The following is a 24,995-nucleotide window of genomic DNA, read 5'->3' as shown; positions in this document are numbered from 1 at the left end:
GTGGTGTCGTTTTCTCTAAACGCTGCCAACATGAAGGCCAAGGGACAGTTGAAGGAATACGAAGTGCTTAGCCGCAAATTGCCAACCGAGAAGGAGCCACAAACTACACTGTCCACAATGCGTATCTTTGCCCCGGATAACATTGTAGCCAAATCGCGTTTTTGGTATTTCTTGCGAAGATGGGGTGCTAATATATAACACCACCACACATAGCTAGTTGTGTGCTGTGCAATATTCAGGTCAAGAAATTGCGTACAGATTTAGAAAATAACTAAATATACAAACAAAATATTGAGTAAGAACACAGCCAATTATTATGATATAACATTTTGTTTGTGCATATGTATGCCTGTGCAGACCTGAGTTGCAATGTTTCGATTTCCCAGTGCGGAATGTTTTTTGTGTTCCTAAGAACATCGTTTAAAATGCATATATACGAAACAGTCGGTTCTATGTACCGGAGCGAGTCTGGATTTTTCCCGACCAAGGACTCAATGTGCTTTGGTAACAAATTCCTTGAAAATTTACAAACGATTTTGCTTAGGATGTTTTGCATTAAAATGTTAAACTAAATTTTCAAGCTACTCTGGTTGTGTTCTAACACTTTTTGTACTAAATGTCTTGTTGTTCTACTTATAAAAGATATAAGTGATACTCATAAATTCCTACATTCCACAGACACTATATGGCGATATCGAAGGTAAATACGTTGGCGATCTAGGCTGCGGCAGTGGTATGCTGAGTGTAGGCTCATTTCTTCTTGGCGCTGGTATGACTACTGGATTTGAAATTGATGAAGATGCATTAGATGTAAAGATGTAGTATGAAATATGTATGTTTAATGGGAAACCCCAACTAAAATGAAGAACTTCGGCATTTGGTTGCGTTATGATTCGCGTTCTGGTACACTGCGCTTTGGTAAAATTGATGTAACAGAGGCGCAGTTCACTATTATCGTCATACATATTATATCAGCTGTTTTTGGGTCGGATGTTTGGCAAACGCGGATGTTTGGTAATTTTCAAATGTGGTACCTCATAGCGTTAATGACCATAAAGGGAAAAGGCATATGCCGCCAGTTAAAGACCATAGTTTGTGGACTTTGGTCGTTATGGTTTATATTATCTGTTATTTTGGCTGGCGGGGTTGGCAAGAATGGCTCCACAGTTGCTGGTACCAGCGTTTTATCGCCTAGCATACCACTGACAATGATTATCTTACCCGCTCTAATAATCGCTCAGAAGTTGCCACAAATATTTTCACTGAACATTCATGTATATATTGGCATTTGGTATGGTGGCTGCCAAAGTCACCAATAAGCTTGTGATCGCACATATGACAAAAGCTGAAATGGAATATCTGGACTGGTCGCAATTGGGTCCAGTTTTCTTATTCCGCATATAACCATTTTGCGGGCAAGTATTCGTGGTTTTATAGAAAAACAAGAAATATTTATGTTGAATTTTCTTCACCTATAGATTCTTGTTATCGTTTATTTGCAACTAATAAGAGTATCACCTCAACGCAGACAAAATGGATATCATGGACATACAAGCGGTGGAGTCCAACTGAGTGACGTCACGGTGACCCCAATACCACGTTCACAAGAACAAACTTCTACAATTACCAGCAATAAGCGAGCAACGTGAACAACAACCACAACTACAAATCTCCGCTATACATCATCCAACGCGTGATCGTAGCGGTGGTGCATCAAGCTCCAATTCCTCAAGCGACACGACGGAGCTTGACCTGCATCACAGTGTTCTAGGAAGCGGCCGAAATAGTGGTGGCGCAAGTGAAGGCAGCACCGTACGTGTTTTCTATAGTAAACGTGAAGGTAATATGACTTTTCATGATTTCGATAAGGAAAAGAAAGTTTAGCAGTTATTGAAAGGGAATGTAATGGACATGGTTGCACCATGGATAGCACAATTATTAAATGATTATACTATTAGAGTTTATATTGGGCAGTTGAATACAATAGTTGCTTATCCTTTGACACGTAGCTACGTAAATCATTTCGATTCGCTCACAATAGGCGCATTCAATTTCAATGATTTCAAACGTTCATCCTCCAACGAGGATGAATCTGTTTCCATTCCCTACTTTTGGCAAAATTCGATCCAGAAAATTACTCTGCCTGGTTCGGTGAATATAAATATAATAGTGAGCTTACAAAAGTGTTTATTCGTGCAATCTCATCACTGGTATGGTTCAACGTCTCGATAAAATGCGTAAGCAAGCCTTTGCTTCAGTGTGCGTGTTTGGTGAGGATGATGATAGTACCATACCCGGTGTTTGGGTGTGGCGCGGTCATGAATTAGCCTTCACACTATCACCCGAGTGGCAAATTGGTTACCGAATATGATTGCAGCAGCTTTTCCTAAAAAACATAAATTGATGCAATTACTTGAACTTTATTTCGGTGTATCATTCTTGTCGAGCCTGCGAATTGCAGTATAAAAGCCACCCAAGAATATCGTTGATGCTTTTGCAAAAATTCCATCAACCAGCTGAAAAACCGCCTTAAATGCGATATTTCAATTTAAAAGTGAGAATGTATACACACATTTTAAATACTTATTATAAACTAGCACATTGGTGCCTGAAAAATTTAAGAATAACTAGAGTTGTTTAATATTAAAAAAAAATGCAAGGTCGAAAGCCTCCGAAGGGGCGGCTGTCATATTTTATTGTGCACCTTATTACAACTTCTTTGCTGAAAATAATATCGCCATGTTGGTTTTTCTCAGCTCTAACGTAAATTTTTATATTCCTTTCACAAAATATTTCCCACTTAGACCCGGTTTTTCAGTACAAGTTCAACTCAGTCTGTCAGTTAAACTACGCTTAAACATATTCTGCAGTTTTTCACTCCACTTTGACTGAAGTTTAAGCTGAGCCAAAGCGGCCCATCTGGCAGGGTTAAACTCTAGTGAATATATTAGTTATTTGCGTTGGTTCGAAATGGCATCGAATATACCCAACTAGTATTTGGGCTTCAGTACCATTAGAGCTCATGTTCATAACAAGGTATACTTCTAAAATCTGAAGAGTTGTTTCGAAACAGTGGCTCGCTCAACTCGAGAATCATAGCGTACTCAGCTACAGTGTTATTACTTAAGTTGAAAAAATTTATTTAACAACTTGAGGTTCTCTAAATGAACCCAAATGTAAGATTCCATACTACAGTATTTTCACAAAAACAAAATGAAATATTCAACAAATTACAATATACAAGAAAAAGCAACTGCATAAAAAATCAACTGAGATTTGAATGCTTGATTAGTGTTCCGCTTAAAATTAAAATTAACCAACTCAATACATGCATAGTATACCCTTTCTCAGTCATCCACAACATTAAATATCAAAACGTACTGCAGAACGAACGTTATTTTGTAATTTCAAAGATTATAGGTCCTTCGCTTTTGTACGCGTAGTGTGTTTGAAAAACTACACTACTACTTAGCTGTTCCCTTTTTTTTTTTTAAAGGTTGAAAGGTAGTCTTGGTTTGTTTGAAATTCGCTAACGCTGATAAATACAGGGTGGCAAAGGGTGGAAATTAGTTGGGAACGAGTCACAAGAAATAGATTTCGTGGTATCGGGGGGTTTGCTTTGGTGGAAAGGTTTTGAGGCTTATCAGCTGCACGTGATAATGAAATTGATTGCCGTGCTACAGCAGGACTCGTCGAAGCCTTTGGTACCGGGTGTGGGATTTGGACCCGCACTCCTACGGTTGAAGTGTTACACGCGTATTCAGCCGCGTCATGCCGTAGTTGTTGAAAAGTTTTCCCAATTGCCCTCTTTGCATATTTTATTCTTTTACACATTGCATACTTCGTATGCAATTATGTGTTAAAGCTATGCTTAGTACGGCGGGTTTCAAAGAAACTTTGGTTTTGTTGCTGTTGTCGTTCTATTTATAGAACTACAATGAATTAACCAATTTTGTCTGCTTGTATGATTTTAATAATCGGCGATTGCCCATATTGCTTTTTAAATGTATGAAAACATTTATTTGAAGCATTTTTTTTTTTTTTAATTTTATAATTTTTATTTAATAATTTTGGGAAAAATTTAAACAACGTGCCATCAGGACGGACAAGGCTCAGTATACATACGTAGTTCATTTTATTTAACTGTTGTAAAGAAATGTAAATAATACATTTGGATACTCATTTAAGTGATGACGGTTGAGAGAAAATTATTATGCATTTAAGCCCCAGCGGTTGCGGGTGCAAGGTGTCAGATATAGCAAACCCAAAAACCCGTTTGAGGAATTTGGCAATAGGCGATTGGATTTTTATGATAATGAGGAAAAAAAATGATTCAATTGTATTCTGTGGCAGATAGTGAATCTGCGTTAGGGTTCTGTTGGCCTCGTTCTGGGGAACGAGAGCTGGGTTATTGGTTTGTTGGCTTCGTTCGGGGTGAACGAGAGCTGGGTTATTTGTTTGTTGGCCTCGTTCGGGGTGAACGAGAGCTGGGTTATTTGGGATAAAGGAGTGTGGACTATTAAAGTTCATTTTCATTGTCGTTGGGCGGAAGTAGTACCAGTTTCGCGATTGGTCTGCTAATTTGTCCCTTAATTGTATTGACGTCAACAACACGTACACGGTTATCGGAACCTGGATGTGTGTTGACGATTCTCCCCATTCTCCACTCGTTTGGTTGCAGGTTGTCCTCTTTTATGACGACTAGGTCCCCGGGTTTTAGGTTGGATTGTGGATGTTTCCATTTATACCTTTTCTGGATTTCGGTGAGATATTCCGATTTCCATCTTTTGCAAAAGGTTTGATGAAGGGCTTTCATCTTTTGCCATCGGTTTAAAATGGCAGCAGGGTTTTCACCGCAATCGAGTTCAGGTGGAGCTAAAAGATGCCCACCTACGAGAAAATGGCCTGGAGTAAGCGGCTCCAGGTCGGAAGGGTCGTTGGATGAGGGATTGAGGGGCCTAGAGTTGAGGCAGGCCTCAATTCGACATAAGAGGGTAGTAAACTCCTCAAAGGTATATTTATGATCGGACGCGATCTTTTTAAAATGGGTCTTAAAACTTTTTACCCCCGCTTCCCACAAACCTCCCATGTGAGGGGCGCTTGGCGGTATAAAATGCCATTCTAAAATGTGGTGGCTATATTTATTCACTGTTCCGTCCCTTGCTTCACGCAGAAATGCTTTAAACTCGGATCGTAAAGATCGAGAAGCTCCGACAAAGTTAGTACCATTGTCGGAGTAAACGTTTTTCGGACAGCTTCGTCTGGATACAAATCTGGCGAAGGCAGCTAGGAAGGACCCGGTACTAAGGTCGTTTGTCGCTTCGAGATGGATGGCTTTCGTCGAAAAGCAGACAAACAGGCAAACATATCCTTTTGAAACTCGACATCCCCTCCCTCGGTAGGATTTTATATCGAATGGTCCCGCGAAATCTACCCCAGTGTTAGTGAAGGCCCTAGTAAAGGTGGTGCGCTCTTTCGGAAGGATCCCCATAAGTTGCGTTTGTGTCCGCTTCCTGTAAATAGTGCAGACTTTACAGTTGTGGATAACCGACCTTATCATGACTTTAACGCGTGGGATCCAGTACTGAGTGCGGATATGACGTAGCATCAGCTGGTTCCCTCCATGCAGGGTGGTCTCATGAGAGGATTGGACGATAAGTCTGGATAACCTGCAAGTATAAGGAAGAATAATGGGATGACTTTCATTATGGGACATGTCTTTCGATGCCCCAGTCCGCCCCCCAGTTCGAATGATGCCTTCTTCATCTATATATGGGTTCAGGGGTAGAATCTCACTCTTCCCATTTATTAGATTTCCTGACTTCAAGTTTGCGTACTCTTCTTGATAATGTTGCCTCTGGCATATTGTTATCAATCTTCGCGTTGTTTTTTCTATTTCGTCAGGAGCGATCGAATGAGAATCCCTTTTGAAGGAGGCTTTAGTTTTTGGGTGCGTATTCTGGAAAAACCGAAGAATATAGGATATAACCCGCAAAGCCCTTGGTAAATCGGAAAACCTATCTAGAATATCAAATTTATTTTTCACCAAAGTTGTATGAACTTTCACCCTCTTTTCCTCCATATTCGTATTGTAATCTTCTTCTTGTGTTGGCCAATTTTCGTTGTCTTCTTGTAACCAAGAAGGACCCTGCCACCACAAAGAATTGTTGATTAGGTCCGAAGCGTAGAGGCCTCTGCTCGCCAAATCTGCAGGATTTGACGCGGAGTCTACGTGCCGCCATACTTTGTCTCCTACTTTATCGATGATTTTCGTTATTCGATGTGCCACAAACGTTGACCACGAACATGGTGGTTTTCGGATCCATGCCAGTACTATAGTCGAATCTGTCCAAAGGGTTACTTTAATTTTTGAAAGTTGCATATTTTCTATGGCCGACTCTATAATTTCTGCAAGTAGGACTGCGCCGCAGAGTTCCAGTCGTGGCAATGATATGGTTTTGACCGGGGCTACTCTCGTTTTGGCCATCAACAGGTTGGTGAAGACTTGATCCTTTGTTTGTACCCTCAGGAAAACAGTGGCGGCATCCATTCCGAGGCATCGCTGAATCCATGTATTTCGACATTGTCCTTCAATGTGTAGTGAACCCATCGCGGTATGCGTATATCGTTGATCTTTTCGTAGTCCGTCATGAATGATTGCCACCGATGTAGAGTAGTTTCAGACACATCTTCATCCCAGCCTGTCCCTTCCAACCAAATATTTTGCATTATTATTTTGGCTGCAATTACGACTGGTGCCAGCCAGCCAAGAGGGTCGAAAAGTTTTGCGATCGCAGAAAGTATTGACCTTTTTGTTACGGCGTGGTTATTGTCAAAGGGTTTCGCTGTGAAGTAAAAGTAGTCTAAATGGGCGTTCCACCTGATACCGAGTGCTTTTACCATGCTGGTGTCATCAAACTCAAGAAAATCCTCGCTTAATAGGTGTTGCTTCGGTATACCCTGTAGGATTTTCTTGCAGTTGGACGTCCATTTTCGCAATGGGAAACCTGCCGATTGCAATGCCAATGATATTTCGTCCCTTGCCTTGATTGCAATTTCGATGCTGTGTCCACCGGCGAGTACGTCATCAACGTACATGCAATTTCGCAGTATATATGCTGCCATTGGATGCGATGCCTCCACGTCATCAGCTAGTTGGTGCAGCGTTCGAATCGCAAGATACGGAGCACAATTAACCCCAAAGGTTACCGTTTTCAATTCATAAATGTTAATTGGGTTTTTGGGGCATTTGCGAAATATGATTCGCTGATATTTTGTTTGGTCTTCATTGACCCATATTTGGCGATACATTTTCTCTATGTCGCTGTTAAATACGTATTTGAACAGCCGCCAACGTAGTATAAGAACTGTCAGGTCGGATTGAAGAATCGGACCAGGATATAAGGCATCATTTAGACTTTTGCCATTAGTGGTAGGACAAGATGCATTAAATACGACTCTGACTTTTGTCGGTGTACTTCCCTCCTTTATAACAGCATGGTGCGGTAGGAAGTAACAGTCATTTGAGTCTGGCGAAATATTGCCTATTTGTTTCATGTGCCCTAAAGTTTCATATTCGGATACAACTCTATTGTATTCCGTTTGAAGGACTGGGTTTTTCGTAAGTCGTGTCTCGTTGCGATAGAATTGAGAGCACGCATTTCTTAATGAGGGGCCTAAGTTAAACTCTTTCCTAAAGGGTAAGGAGACTACGTATTTGCCATCGTTGTTCCGATTTGTTGTGGATTTGTATAGCTCCTCGCAGTAAGTGTCATCGTTATTGATGCTCCTTTTCTTTGGAATTTCCTCTATCTCCCAAAAAGCCGCCAATTGTTTATCTAAAGTGACCTCATTGAAATATGAAACTAGGGTCTTATTTGTATCAACCGCATCTGTCCGGCCTGTCAAAATCCAGCCGAACACCGTTTCCTGTGCTATTAATGTGTTTAGCACGTCCTTCCTGATACCGCCTAGCATAATTTGGGGGTATATGTCTCCGCCCAGAATTAAGTCGACTGGCTCATTGACAAAGAATCTTTTGTCAGCCAGTACTAAGTCAGGGAATGCTTGCCTAGTCATTGCGTTTATTTGGCAAGTTGAAAGATTCCCTGTTAATTGTGGTAAAACCAGCATGATCGTATTGATCTCGATTAATGGGTCTGTTGGTGACCGCAATTGTATGTTGCACGCTTCTTTTACTGTTGCAGACATTGTATTACTGATGCCCGAAACTTGGGCATGCAGGCGTTTGGATGGCAGATTAATTCTGCGCTTTAGTTTCTCGGTAATGAATGAACATTCAGATCCCGAGTCTATTAGGGCTCTCGCCGAATAGTCAACACCATTAAAACGAATATTGACCTGAGCTGTCCCTAGTAATACCCCTTTATTTGTGTTTGCGAAACATGAGTTCACATTATTAATCGGAGCGTTTTCTCTTTCAGCATTGCGTCGTATTTGAGCTTCCCGTGAGGTAGATGCTCCTATAGTGTCAGGAGTATTTGTTGGTTTTGGCTGATCCGAAATATGGAGCAGCGTATGATGTCTTAAATGACATGTGGCACAGTTCATTTGACTGGTGCACTTTGTCACCGAATGGCCAGCAGAAAGGCAGTTTATGCACCCACGGCTGCTCTTAATTTGTTCAAACCGTTTATTGGGTGTTAAACGTAAGAACTTTTCACACTTTGAAATTCGATGTGCAGGACTTTTGCACATCTTACACGTAGGTTTGGCTACTGTTGCACTTGCCTGGTAGGACCCTAATCGTTTCGACGATGTATCTGCCGAGGAACGAGAAGCATGTGGCTTAGAGGGTTTTGAAACCGTATCCCCTCTTATATCTACTACAGTTTCCAACGTTTGGAATCTGCTGGATAAGAATTTATCCATATCTGCCCATTTTGAAATTTCTGTTTTATTTTCTATGGTTTGTTCCCATAGAGCCAGTGTCGTTTCTGGCAGTTTTGTGGAGCACAAATACGTTAGAATTGCATCCCAGTTTGATATGTCAATCTTGTGACATTGAAGCGCTGAGATACAATTGTTTATTTCACGTTGCAGTTTTTTAATGGAGCTACCGCATTCGCTCTCAACTGCTTTTAAACTAAAAAGAATTTTTAATTGGGCATTGACCAAGATACGTTTGTTTTCGTATCGGTCACATAAATTTTTCCACGCTGTATCGAAACCATCTGTTGTTAAGGAACACCGTTCCACTATCTCTTTGGCCTCCCCTTGAGTTTTTTGCCTCAAATAGTATAGTTTTTGCACTGCATGGAGTTTACTATTATTAATATATATGGCAGTGAACATGTCCCTAAAAGACGGCCATGAAATATAGTCACCTTTGAAAATATCCGTATCACATGCTGGCAGGCGCACATGATATTCCATGTTATCTGAGACATCTACTTTCTTATCTTTCCTTTCAAAATTTTCCAAAAGCTCAGCTTTTGCCGCCTGACACTTTAGGAAGCTGAAATAGCACATTTTATGCTTCTTCTTGATAGCCGATAAGTCCTTTGAATCAAGCTCTGATGAACCTAAGAGCTTTTCGTATGTCACCTTCGTAGCTTCCCACAGAGTTTTTAACTCATCCCTTTGGTATATTAGGGAGTGTTTACTGTGTTGTGAAGGTGACATGTCGTTGAAGTCATTTTCATACTCCGTCACTGCATCTGCTTGGCGTGTATAGGTATCCATTATATGAAAATTTATTGAAATATTAATTGATTAATTGCCTTTGCAGAGAGTATTGAGTGAAAATGAACTGAAACGAAGGACTGTGTTTGAGAGAGATCTCTCGAGAAAGTGGCCTCGAAGCTTGCGAGAAAGCTAGGAATTAATTTAAAGAATGTGCAATTTTCGTGGTGGCAACGGCGCGCACCCACGTAATTATTCAAAGAATGCTCTAATGCAGATGTGCCAATGACTTGTGTAAGCCAATAAGTAATGGCTAGTGAAGAAAGTGGTGTTAGTGAAAAAATAAAGAAATGTATGAACGTTCGTTATGGACTTTTTGGTAATTTAACCAAGTGCTGTGATCTTTAGTATCACAAAAAATTAGATCAGTCAAAAACTGATTTGTGTATTGCCGCAAGTGAAAAATAAAAATAATTCAATTTTTAAAAAATTGAACAGGAAATAAGCCTTTTGGCCACCCAAACAACAACAACAATATATGTGTATGTAACTAAGTGCACTTTGTACTATAGCACCAAACTAAATTGCAAACGTATTGCCCGTGTAAATAAGTGCAAGTGATTTTTATGTGGAAGAAAATTTTATTTAATTAAATGTGCGCCTAAAATAAATTTACAGGTTTCTGAATAAGCAACCTTAACAAATCGAATTTTTGTGCAGTGGATTAACTTAATTTTTTCAGATAAATCCTGCAAAGGTGAAAATCGAAAAGTGACGCAAATCGGTGCTTGAGGTTATGTTAACCTTTTAGAGCAGTGTTGTGCTACCTTGAGCTGTGTCCGGAAAATCTTACCGCTGGTGGGGGATAGTTCCGGATAGTCACAAGGCGTGTTGCACAAACTTTAAATAACTGCGTTAAGCGCCTTTTCCTATTTTTGCACAAGATGAGACTTCTCACTTCACGGAAAAAAAAAAACAAAATCACTTGCACTATTACATATAAAAAAGTCACTTTGTAATTTGTAATTTTATTTTGTGAAATTTTATTAAAAGTGAAAAGGAAAACCCTACCTAGCACGGAATACTTTCAACCACGTCCCTTTATTAATTCGTTGATCCGGAGTACTCGAATGTGAATTAAATTTTGTTGTTGGATGTTTCCAAAATGTACCACCAAAATGTACCACCAAAATTTATCAGTTGTTATATATTGGATATAAATCGCTGGTATCACCAAGAAAGTTGTATTATTTGCTGTTGAAATTTTTGGTTTTTCCTGTGTATTATCACTTCCTTGCTTTAATGCCTAGAGAGTTGAGTAGACTGTAATTGTGTGACTGGTTCTCTTTACCGGCGCGGTAAGGAACATGAACAAATGCGTGGTGGCAACGGCGCGCACCCACGTATTTGTTAAATAATAGTTAAGGCGAAAAAAGGGGGAAGAAAATAAAAACACCAAAAGGATTTCGTATTAATAAAAAGAATTCACAAACTGCTTTTATTTATATAAATACAACAAGTGTTAAGAAAAGGTTTAACAAATGTTGTGGAAAATGATATATATGTGAATATAATTTTGAAAAGTTGAACTTACGTGAACGGGCGATTACGTGTTCCTTTGCTGGCTGCTGGATTAAAAGAGGACGAGCCTCTTTGCGACATGAGCCGATGAACCCGAGATACAGCTCCTTCGTTGGGTTTCCCGGCAACAAAGTTGCTATACCGCGGGCTCACAGCGGTAAAAATCTAAGATACATGCGTACTACCACTCACACATGCCTGTGTGTATTAGTAATCACAAGCATATGTGGGTGGTAGTAAACGAAGAAAATTATGTTACGAGGGGGGGGAGATATATTTAGGCCTGTGGCCTAAACAAATGCATTGTCATTAAACCTTGATACGTGTGCAAAGTTTCAATCATGCTTATGGCCATTCAAAGTGGTAATAAGGCCAATTGGCAATATGCCGTTGACCCTATGTCACCACACCATTACAGTAATGCACTGTCATCGAGCCTTGATACGTGTGCAAAGTTTGAATCAAACTTATGGCCTTTCAAAGTAGTAATAAGGCCACTTGGCAATATGCCGTTGACCCTATGTCACCACACCATCACAGTAATGCATTGTCATCGAGCCTTGATACGCGTGCAAAGTTTGAATCAAACTTATGGCCATTCAAAGTGGTAATAAGGCTAATTGGCAATATGCCGTTGACCTTATGTCACCGCACCATCACATTAACACATTTTCGTCGAGCCTTGATACGTGTGGAAAGTCTCAATCAAACTTATGGCCATTCAAAGTGGTAATAAGGCCAATTGACTTTATGGCCGTTGACCTTATGTCACCAGACAATCACATTATTGCATTGTCATCAAGCCTTGCTACGTGTGCAAAGTTTCAATCATGCTTATGGCCATCAAAGTGGTAATAAGGCCAATTGACCTTATGGCCGTTGACCTTATGTCACCACACCATCACATTAATGCACTGTCATCGAGCCTTGATACGTGTGCAAAGTTTGAATCAAACCTATGGTCATTCAAAGTGGTAATAAGGCCAATTGGCCTTATGCCGTTGAATCTATGTCACCACACCATCAAATTAATGCTTTGTCATCAGTCCTTGATACGTATGCAAAGTTTCAAATTAATCAGACTTCTAGAAACCGGTGAAAATTAAGCTCAAAGATTCCGTTACATAGATATAGGTCAAGCTAATAAAAGCGTGTTAAAAAGGGCTCCAGTATGCTCTTTCGTAGATGTGCCATGCATCCACTTCTATCATTAATAGAGGAATGCGTTTTTCGCATTATGTGCAAGGTTTCAAATCTATGGCCATTTGGGGTGGTCATAAGTTCCATTGACCTTATGTTCGCTAACCTTATGTCACCCCACCATCACATGATTGCATTTTCTTCGAGCCTTGATATGTGTGCAAAGTTTAAATCAAACTTATGGCCATTCAAAGAGGTAATAAGGCCAATTGACCTTATGTCACCCCCCCCCCCCCCCCCCCCCATCACATGATTGCATTTTCTTCGAGCCTTGATATGTGTGCAAAGTTTAAATCAAACTTATGGCCATTCAAAGTGGTAATAAGGCCAATTGGCCTTATGTCGTTGATCCTATGTCACCACGCCATCATATTAATGCTATGTCATCAGTCCTTGATACGTATGCAAAGTTTCAAATTAATCAGATTTCTACAAACCGGTGAAAATTAAGCTCAAAGATTCCGTTACATAGATACAGGTCAAACTAATAAAAGCGTGTTAAAAAGGGCTCCAGTATGCTCTTTCGTAGATGTGCCATGCATCCACTTCTATCAGTAATAAAGGAATGCGTTTTTCGCATTATGTGCAAGGTTTCAAATCTATGGCCATTTGGGGTGGTCATAAGTTCAATTGACCTTATGTCCGCTAACCTTATGTCACCACACCATCACATAAATGCATTTTCATCGAGCCTTGATACGTGTGCAAAGTTTCAATCAAACTTGTGGCCATTCAAAGTGGTAATAAGGCCAATTGACCTTATGGCCGTTGACCTTATGTCACCACACCATCACATTAATGCATTGTCATCGAGCCTTGATACGTGTGCAAAGTTTCAATCAAACTTATGGCCATTCAAAGTGGTAATAAGGCCAATTGACCATATGCCCGTTGACCTTATGTCACCACGCCATCACATTAATGCATTGTCATCGAACCTTGATACGTGTGCAAAGTCTCAATCAAATTTATGGCCATTGAAAGTGGTAATAAGGCCAATTGACCTTATGGCCGTTGACCTTATGTCACCACACCATCACATTAATGCATTGTATATGCAGCCTGTATATTTGTGAAAAGTTTCAATCAAACATATGGCCATGCAAAGAGGTAATAAAGCCAATTGACCTTATGTCACCGCGCCATCACATTAATGCATTGTCATCGAGCCTTGATACGTGTGTGTGCAAAGTTTCAATCAAACTTATGGCCATTCAAAGTGGTAATAAGGCAAATTGACCTTATGGCCGTGGACCTTATGTAACCACACCATCACATTAATGCATTGTCATCGAGCCTTGATACGTGTGCAAAGTTTCAATCATGCTTATGGCCATTGAAAGTGGTAATAAGACCAATTGACCTTATGGCCGTTGACCTTATGTCACCATACCATCAATTTAATGCATTTTCATCGAGCCTTAATACGTGTGCAAAGTTTCAATCAAACTTATGGCCATTCAAAGTGGTAATAAGGCCAATTGACCTTATGGCCGTTGACCTTGTGTCACCACACTATCACATTAATGCATTGTCATCGAGCCTTGATACGTGTCCAAAGTTTGAATCAAACTTATGGCCATTCGAAGTGGTAATAAGGCCAATTGGCCTTATGCCGTTGAATCTATGTCACCACACCATCAAATTAATGCTTTGTCATCAGCCCTTGATACGTATGCAAAGTTTCAAATTAATCAGACTTCTAGAAACCGGTGAAAATTAAGCTCAAAGATTCCGTTACATAGATACAGGTCAAGCTAATAAAAGCGTGTTAAAAAGGGCTCCAGTATGCTCTTTCGTAGATGTGCCATGCATCCACTTCTATCATTAATAAAGGAATGCATTTTTCGCATTATGTGCAAGGTTTCAAATCTATGGCCATTTGGGGTGGTCATAAGTTCCATTGACCTTATGTTCGCTAACCTTATGTTACCCCACCATCACATGATTGCATTTTCTTCGAGCCTTGATATGTGTGCAAAGTTTAAATCAAACTTATGGCCATTCAAAGAGGTAATAAGGCCAATTGACCTTATGTCACCCCCCCATCACATGATTGCATTTTCTTCGAGCCTTGATATGTGTGCAAAGTTTATATCAAACTTATGGCCATTCAAAGTGGAAATAAGGCCAATTGGCCTTATGCCGTTGATCCTATGTCACCACACCATCACATTAATGCTATGTCATCAGTCCTTGATACGTATGCAAAGTTTCAAATTAATCAGACTTATAGAAACCGGTGAAAATTAAGCTCAAAAATTCCGTTACATAGATACAGGCCAAGCTAATAAAATCGTGTTAATAAAGGAATGCGTTTTTCGCAGGTGCAAGGTTTCAAATTAATCAGACTTATAGAAACCGGTGAAAATTAAGCTCAAAAATTCCGTTACATAGATACAGGCCAAGCTAATAAAAGCGTGTTAATAAAGGAATGCGTTTTTCGCAGGTGCAAGGTTTCAAATCTATTGCCATTTGGGGTTGTCATAAGTTCAATTGACCTTATGTCCGTTAACCTTATGTCACCCCACCATCACATTATTGCATTGTCATCGAGCCTTGATACGTGTGCAAAGTTTCAATCAAACTTATGACCACTCAAAGTGGTAATAAGGCCAATTGACCTTATGGCCGTTGACCTTATGTCACCACACCATGACATTAATGCATTGCCATCGATCCTTGATACGTGCGCAAAGTCTTGATCAAACTTATGGCCATTCAAAGTGGTAATAAGGCCAATTGACCTTATGGCCGTTGACCTTATGTCACCACACCATCAATATAATGCATTTTCATCGATCCTTGATACGTGTGCAACGTTTCAGTCAAACTTATGGCCATTCAAATTGATAATAAGGCCAATTTACCTTATGGCCGTTGACCTTATGTCACCACACCATCATATTGATGCATTCTCATCGAGCCTTGATACGTGTGCAAAGTTTGAATCAAACTTATGGCCATTCAAAGTGGTAATAAGGCCAATTGGCCTTATGCCGTTGACCCTATGTCACCACACCATCACATTAATGCTTTGTCATCAGTCCTTGATACATGTGCAAAAGTCTCAGTCAAACTTATGGCCATTCAAAGTGGTAATAAAGCCAATTGACCTTATGGCCGTTGACCTTATGTCACCGCACCATCACATTAATGCATTTTTATAGAGCCTTGACACGTGTGCAAAGCTTCGATCAAACTTATGGCCATTCAAAGTGGTAATAAGGCCAATTGACTTTATGGCCGTTGACCTTATGTCACCACACCATCACATTAATGCATTGTCATCGAGCCTTGATACGTGTGCAAAGTTTCAATCAAACTTATGGCCATTCAAAGTGGTAATAAGGTCAATTGACCTTATGCCCGTTGACCTTATGTCACCACGCCATCACATTAATGCATTGTCATTGAACCTTGATACGTGTGCAAAGTCTCAATCAAATTTATGGCCATTCAAAGTGGTAATAAGGCCAATTGACCTTATGGCCGTTGACCTTATGTCACCACACCATCACATTAATGCCTTGTATATGCAGCCTGTATATGTGTGCAAAGTTTCAATCAAACATATGGCCATGCAAAGAGGTAATAAGGCCAATTGACCTTATGTCACCGCACCATCATATTAATGCATTGTCATCGAGCCTTGATACGTGTGCAAAGTTTCAATCATGCTTATGGCCATTAAAAGTGGTAATAAGACCAACTGACCTTATGGCCGTTGACCTTATGTCACCACACCATCAATTTAATGCATTTTCATCGAGCCTTGATACGTGTGCAACGTTTCAATCAAACCTATGGCCATTCAAAGTGGTAATAAGGCAAATTGACCTTATGGCCGTCGACCTTATGTCACCACACCATCACATTAATGCATTGTCATCGAGCATTGATACGTGTGCAAAGTTTCAATCAAACTTATGGCCATTCAAAGTGGTAATAAGGCCAATTGACCTTATGGCCGTTGACCTTATGTCACCACACCATCACATTAATGCATTGTCGTCGAGCCTTCATACGTGTGCAAAGTTTCAATCATGCTTTTGTCCATTAAAAGTGGTAATAAGACCAATTGGCCTTATGGCCGTTGACCTTATGTCACCACACCATCAATTTAATACATTTCCATCGAGCCTTGATACGTGTGCAACGTTTCAATCAAACTTATGGCCATTCAAAGTGGTAATAAGGCAAATTGACCTTATGGCCGTGGACCTTATGTCACCACACCATCACATTAATGCATTGTCATCGAGCCTTGATACGTGTGCAAAGTTTCAATCATGCTTATGGCCATTAAAAGTGGTAATAAGACCAATTGACCTTATGGCCGTTGACCTTATGTCACCACACCATCACAGTAATGCATTGTCATCGAGCCTTGATACGTGTGCAAAGTCTCAACCAAACTTATGGCCATTCAAAATGGTAATAAGGCCAATTGACTTTATGGCCGTTGACCTTATGCCACCAGACTATCACAGTAATGCATTGTCATAAAGCCTTGATACGTGTGCAAAGTCTCAATCAAACTTTGGCCATTCAAAGTGGTAATAAGGCCAATTGACTTTATGGCCGTTGACCCTATGTCACCAGACCATCACATTAATGCATTGTCATTAAACCTTGATACGTGTGCAAAGTTTCAATCATGCTTATGGCCATTCAAAGTGGTAATAAGGCCAATTGGCAATATGCCGTTGACCCTATGTCACCACACCATTACAGTAATGCACTGTCATCGAGCCTTAATACGTGTGCAAAGTTTGAATCAAACTTATGGCCATTCAAAGTGGTAATAAGGCCAATTGGCAATATGCCGTTGACCCTATGTCACCACACCATCACAGTAATGCATTGTCATCGAGCCTTGATACGTGTGCAAAGTTTGAATCAAACTTATGGCCATTCAAAGTGGTAATAAGGCCAATTGGCAATATGCCGTTGACCTTATGTCACCGCACCATCACATTAATACATTTTCATCGAGCCTTGATACGTGTGTAAAGTCTCAATCAAACTTATGGCCATTCAAAGTGGTAATAAGGCCAATTGACTTTATGGCCGTTGACCTTATGTCACCAGACAATCACATTAATGCATTGTCATCAAGCCTTGATACGTGGGCAAAGTTTCAATCATGCTTATGGCCATTAAAATTGGTAATAAGACCAATTGACCTTATGGCCGTTGACCTTATGTAACCACACCATCAATTTAATGCATTTTCATCGAGCCTTAATACGTGTGCAAAGTTTCAATCAAACTTATGGCCATTCAAAGTGGTAATAAGGCCAATTGACCTTATGGCCGTTGACCTTATGTCACAACACCATCACATTAATGCATTGTCATCGAGCCTTGATACTTGTGCAAAGTTTGAATCAAACTTATGGCCATTCAAAGTGGTAATAAGGCCAATTGGCCTTATGCCGTTGACCCTATGTCACCACACCATCACATTAATGCTTTGTCATCAGTCCTTGATACGTATGCAAAGTCTCAAATTAATCAGATTTCTACAAACCGGTGAAAATTAAGCTCAAAGATTCCGTTACATATATAGATACAGGTCAAGCTAATAAAAGCGTGTTAAAAAGGGCTCCAGTATGCTCTTTCGTAGATGTGCCATGCATCCACTTCTATCATTAATAAAGGAATGCGTTTTTCGCATTATGTGCAAGGTTTCAAATCTATGGCCATTTGGGGTGGACATAAGTTCAATTGACCTTATGTCCGCTAACCTTATGTCACCACACCATCACATTAATGCATTTTCATCGAGCCTTGATACGTGTGCAAAGACTCAATCAAACTTATGGCCATTCAAAGTGGAAATAAGGCCAATGGACCTTATGGCCGTTGACCTTATGTCACCACACCATCACAGTAATGCATTGTCATCGAGCCTTGATACGTGTGCAAAGTCTCACTCAAACTTATGGCCATTCAAAGTGGTAATAACGCCAATTGACCTCAAGGCCGTTGACCTTATGTCACCACACCATCACATTAATGCATTGTCATCGAGTCTTAATACCTATGCAAACTTTCAATCAAACTTATGGCCATTCAAAGTGGTAATAAGACCAATTGGCCTTATGCCGTTCACCCTATGTCACCACACCATCACATTAATGCTTTGTCATCAGTCCTTGATACGTGTGCAAAAGTCTCAGTCAAACTTATGGCCATTCAAAGTGGTAATAAGGCCAATTGACCTTATTGCCGTTGACCTTATGTCACCGCACCATCACATTAATGCATTTTTATAGAGCCTTGATACGTGTGCAAAGTTTCAATCAAACTTGTGGCCATTCAAAGTGGTAATAAGGCCAATTGACCTTATGGCCGTTGACCTTATGTCACCACACCATCACATTAATGCATTGTCATCGAGCCTTAATACCTATGCAAAGTTTCAATCAAACTTATGGCCATTCAAAGTGGTAATAAGACCAATTGGCCTTATGCCGTTGACCCTATGTCACCACACCATCACATTAATGCTTTGTCATCAGTCCTTGATACGTGTGCAAAAGTCTCAGTCAAACTTATGGCCATTCAAAGTGGTAATAAGGCCAATTGACCTTATGGCCGTTGACCTTATGTCACCGCACCATCACATTAATGCATTTTTATAGAGCCTTGATACGTGTGCAAAGTTTCAATCAAACTTGTGGCCATTCAAAGTGGTAATAAGGCCAATTGACCTTATGGCCGTTGACCTTATGTCACCACACCATCACATTAATGCATTGTCATCGAGCCTTGATACGTGTGCAAAGTTTCAATCAAACTTATGGCCATTCAAAGTGGTAATAAGGCCAATTGACCATATGCCCGTTGACCTTATGTCACCACGCCATCACATTAATGCATTGTCATCGAACCTTGATACGTGTGCAAAGTCTCAATCAAATTTATGGCCATTCAAAGTGGTAATAAGGCCAATTGAGCTTATGGCCGTTGACCTTATGTCACCACACCATCACATTAATGCATTGTATATGCAGCCTGTATATTTGTGAAAAGTTTCAATCAAACATATGGCCATGCAAAGAGGTAATAAAGCCAATTGACCTTATGTCACCGCACCATCACATTAATGCATTGTCATCGAGCCTTGATACGTGTGTGTGCAAAGTTTCAATCAAACTTATGGCCATTCAAAGTGGTAATAAGGCAAATTGACCTTATGGCCGTGGACCTTATGTAACCACACCATCACATTAATGCATTGTCATCGAGCCTTGATACGTGTGCAAAGTTTCAATCATGCTTATGGCCATTGAAAGTGGTAATAAGACCAATTGACCTTATGGCCGTTGACCTTATGTCACCACACCATCAATTTAATGCATTTTCATCGAGCCTTAATACGTGTGCAAAGTTTCAATCAAACTTATGGCCATTCAAAGTGGTAATAAGGCCAATTGACCTTATGGCCGTTGACCTTGTGTCACCACACTATCACATTAATGCATTGTCATCGAGCCTTGATACGTGTGCAAAGTTTGAATCAAACTTATGGCCATTCGAAGTGGTAATAAGGCCAATTGGCCTTATGCCGTTGAATCTATGTCACCACACCATCAAATTAATGCTTTGTCATCAGCCCTTGATACGTATGCAAAGTTTCAAATTAATCAGACTTCTAGAAACCGGTGAAAATTAAGCTCAAAGATTCCGTTACATAGATACAGGTCAAGCTAATAAAAGCGTGTTAAAAAGGGCTCCAGTATGCTCTTTCGTAGATGTGCCATGCATCCACTTCTATCATTAATAAAGGAATGCGTTTTTCGCATTATGTGCAAGGTTTCAAATCTATGGCCATTTGGGGTGGTCATAAGTTCCATTGACCTTATGTTCGCTAACCTTATGTTACCCCACCATCACATGATTGCATTTTCTTCGAGCCTTGATATGTGTGCAAAGTTTAAATCAAACTTATGGCCATTCAAAGAGGTAATAAGGCCAATTGACCTTATGTCACCCCCCCATCACATGATTGCATTTTCTTCGAGCCTTGATATGTGTGCAAAGTTTAAATCAAACTTATGGCCATTCAAAGTGGTAATAAGGCCAATTGGCCTTATGCCGTTGATCCTATGTCACCACACCATCACATTAATGCTATGTCATCAGTCCTTGATACGTATGCAAAGTTTCAAATTAATCAGACTTATAGAAACCGGTGAAAATTAAGCTCAAAAATTCCGTTACATAGATACAGGCCAAGCTAATAAAATCGTGTTAATAAAGGAATGCGTTTTTCGCAGGTGCAAGGTTTCAAATTAATCAGACTTATAGAAACCGGTGAAAATTAAGCTCAAAAATTCCGTTACATAGATACAGGCCAAGCTAATAAAAGCGTGTTAATAAAGGAATGCGTTTTTCGCAGGTGCAAGGTTTCAAATCTATTGCCATTTGGGGTGGTCATAAGTTCAATTGACCTTATGTCCGTTAACCTTATGTCACCCCACCATCACATTATTGCATTGTCATCGAGCCTTGATACGTGTGCAAAGTTTCAATCAAACTTATGACCATTCAAAGTGGTAATAAGGCCAATTGACCTTATGGCCGTTGACCTTATGTCACCACACCATGAAACTAATGCATTGCCATCGATCCTTGATACGTGCGCAAAGTCTTGATCAAACTTATGGCCATTCAAAGTGGTAATAAGGCCAATTGACCTTATGGCCGTTGACCTTATGTCACCACACCATCAATATAATGCATTTTCATCGATCCTTGATACGTGTGCAACGTTTCAGTCAAACTTATGGCCATTCAAAGTGATAATAAGGCCAATTTACCTTATGGCCGTTGACCTTATGTCACCACACCATCATATTGATGCATTCTCATCGAGCCTTGATACGTGTGCAAGTTTGAATCAAACTTATGGCCATTCAAAGTGGTAATAAGGCCAATTGGCCTTATGCCGTTGACCCTATGTCACCACACCATCACATTAATGCTTTGTCATCAGTCCTTGATACATGTGCAAAAGTCTCAGTCAAACTTATGGCCATTCAAAGTGGTAATAAGGCCAATTGACCTTATGGCCGTTGACCTTATGTCACCGCACCATCACATTAATGCATTTTTATAGAGCCTTGATACGTGTGCAAAGCTTCAATCAAACTTATGGCCATTCAAAGTGGTAATAAGGCCAATTGACTTTATGGCCGTTGACCTTATGTCACCACACCATCACATTAATGCATTGTCATCGAGCCTTGATACGTGTGCAAAGTTTCAATCAAACATATGGCCATTCAAAGTAATAATAAGGTCAATTGACCTTATGCCCGTTGACCTTATGTCACCACGCCATCACATTAATGCATTGTCATTGAACCTTGATACGTGTGCAAAGTCTCAATCAAATTTATGGCCATTCAAAGTGGTAATAAGGCCAATTGACCTTATGGCCGTTGACCTTATGTCACCACACCATCACATTAATGCATTGTATATGCAGCCTGTATATGTGTGCAAAGTTTCAATCAAACATATGGCCATGCAAAGAGGTAATAAGGCCAATTGACCTTATGTCACCGCACCATCATATTAATGCATTGTCATCGAGCCTTGATACGTGTGCAAAGTTTCAATCATGCTTATGGCCATTAAAAGTGGTAATAAGACCAATTGACCTTATGGCCGTTGACCTTATGTCACCACACCATCACATTAATGCATTGTCGTCGAGCCTTCATACGTGTGCAAAGTTTCAATCATGCTTTTGTCCATTAAAAGTGGTAATAAGACCAATTGGCCTTATGGCCGTTGACCTTATGTCACCACACCATCAATTTAATACATTTCCATCGAGCCTTGATACGTGTGCAACGTTTCAATCAAACTTATGGCCATTCAAAGTGGTAATAAGGCAAATTGACCTTATGGCCGTCGACCTTATGTCACCACACCATCACATTAATGCATTGTCATCGAGCATTGATACGTGTGCAAAGTTTCAATCAAACTTATGGCCATTCAAAGTGGTAATAAGGCCAATTGACCTTATGGCCGTTGACCTTATGTCACCACACCATCACATTAATGCATTGTCGTCGAGCCTTCATACGTGTGCAAAGTTTCAATCATGCTTTTGTCCATTAAAAGTGGTAATAAGACCAATTGGCCTTATGGCCGTTGACCTTATGTCACCACACCATCAATTTAATACATTTCCATCGAGCCTTGATACGTGTGCAACGTTTCAATCAAACTTATGGCCATTCAAAGTGGTAATAAGGCAAATTGACCTTATGGCCGTGGACCATATGTCACCACACCATCACATTAATGCATTGTCATCGAGCCTTGATACGTGTGCAAAGTTTCAATCATGCTTATGGCCATTAAAAGTGGTAATAAAACCAATTGACCTTATGGCCGTTGACCTTATGTCACCACACCATCACAGTAATGCATTGTCATCGAGCCTTGATACGTGTGCAAAGTCTCAACCAAACTTATGGCCATTCAAAATGGTAATAAGGCCAATTGACTTTATGGCCGTTGACCTTATGCCACCAGACTATCACAGTAATGCATTGTCATCAAGCCTTGATACGTGTGCAAAGTCTCAATCAAACTTTGGCCATTCAAAGTGGTAATAAGGCCAATTGACTTTATGGCCGTTGACCTTATGTCACCAGACCATCACATTAATGCATTGTCATTAAACCTTGATACGTGTGCAAAGTTTCAATCATGCTTATGGCCATTCAAAGTGGTAATAAGGCCAATTGGCAATATGCCGTTGACCCTATGTCACCACACCATTACAGTAATGCACTGTCATCGAGCCTTAATACGTGTGCAAAGTTTGAATCAAACTTATGGCCATTCAAAGTGGTAATAAAGCCAATTGGCAATATGCCGTTGACCCTATGTCACCACACCATCACAGTAATGCATTGTCATCGAGCCTTGATACGTGTGCAAAGTTTCAATCAAACTTATGGCCATTCAAAGTGGTAATAAGGCCAATTGACCTTATGGCCGTTGACCTTATGTCACCACACCATCACATTAATGCATTGTCATCGAGCCTTGATACGCGTGCAAAGTTTCCATCAAACTTATGGCCATTCAAAGTGGTAATAAGGCCAATTGACCATATGCCCGTTGACCTTATGTCACCACGCCATCACATTAATGCATTGTCATCGAACCTTGATACGTGTGCAAAGTTTCAATCAAACTTATGACCATTCAAAGTGGTAAAAAGGCCAATTGACCTTATGGCCGTTGACCTTATGTCACCACACCATGACATTAATGCATTGCCATCGATCCTTGATACGTGCGCAAAGTCTTGATCAAACTTATGGCCATTCAAAGTGGTAATAAGGCCAATTGACCTTATGGCCGTTGACCTTATGTTACCACACCATCACATTAATGCATTGTCATCGAGCCTTGATACGTGTGCAAAGTTTCAATCAAACTTATGACCATTCAAAGTGGTAATAAGGCCAATTGACCATATGCCCGTTGACCTTATGTCACCACGCCATCACATTAATGCATTGTCATCGAACCTTGATACGTGTGCAAAGTCTCAATCAAATTTATGGCCATTCAAAGTGGTAATAAGGCCAATTGACCTTATGGCCGTTGACCTTATGTCACCACACCATCACATTAATGCATTGTATATGCAGCCTGTATATTTGTGAAAAGTTTCAATCAAACATATGGCCATGCAAAGAGGTAATAAAGCCAATTGACCTTATGTCACCGCACCATCACATTAATGCATTGTCATCGAGCCTTGATACGTGTGTGTGCAAAGTTTCAATCAAACTTATGGCCATTCAAAGTGGTAATAAGGCAAATTGACCTTATGGCCGTGGACCTTATGTAACCACACCATCACATTAATGCATTGTCATCGAGCCTTGATACGTGTGCAAAGTTTCAATCATGCTTATGGCCATTGAAAGTGGTAATAAGACCAATTGACCTTATGGCCGTTGACCTTATGTCACCACACCATCAATTTAATGCATTTTCATCGAGCCTTAATACGTGTGCAAAGTTTCAATCAAACTTATGGCCATTCAAAGTGGTAATAAGGCCAATTGACCTTATGGCCGTTGACCTTGTGTCACCACACTATCACATTAATGCATTGTCATCGAGCCTTGATACGTGTCCAAAGTTTGAATCAAACTTATGGCCATTCGAAGTGGTAATAAGGCCAATTGGCCTTATGCCGTTGAATCTATGTCACCACACCATCAAATTAATGCTTTGTCATCAGCCCTTGATACGTATGCAAAGTTTCAAATTAATCAGACTTCTAGAAACCGGTGAAAATTAAGCTCAAAGATTCCGTTACATAGATACAGGTCAAGCTAATAAAAGCGTGTTAAAAAGGGCTCCAGTATGCTCTTTCGTAGATGTGCCATGCATCCACTTCTATCATTAATAAAGGAATGCGTTTTTCGCATTATGTGCAAGGTTTCAAATCTATGGCCATTTGGGGTGGTCATAAGTTCCATTGACCTTATGTTCGCTAACCTTAT

This window comes from Eurosta solidaginis, unplaced genomic scaffold (genome assembly GCF_040869045.1).
Source record: "Eurosta solidaginis isolate ZX-2024a unplaced genomic scaffold, ASM4086904v1 ctg00001099.1, whole genome shotgun sequence".
NCBI classification, from domain to species: domain Eukaryota; kingdom Metazoa; phylum Arthropoda; class Insecta; order Diptera; family Tephritidae; genus Eurosta; species Eurosta solidaginis.
Note: the sequence above shows the minus strand (reverse complement) of the source record.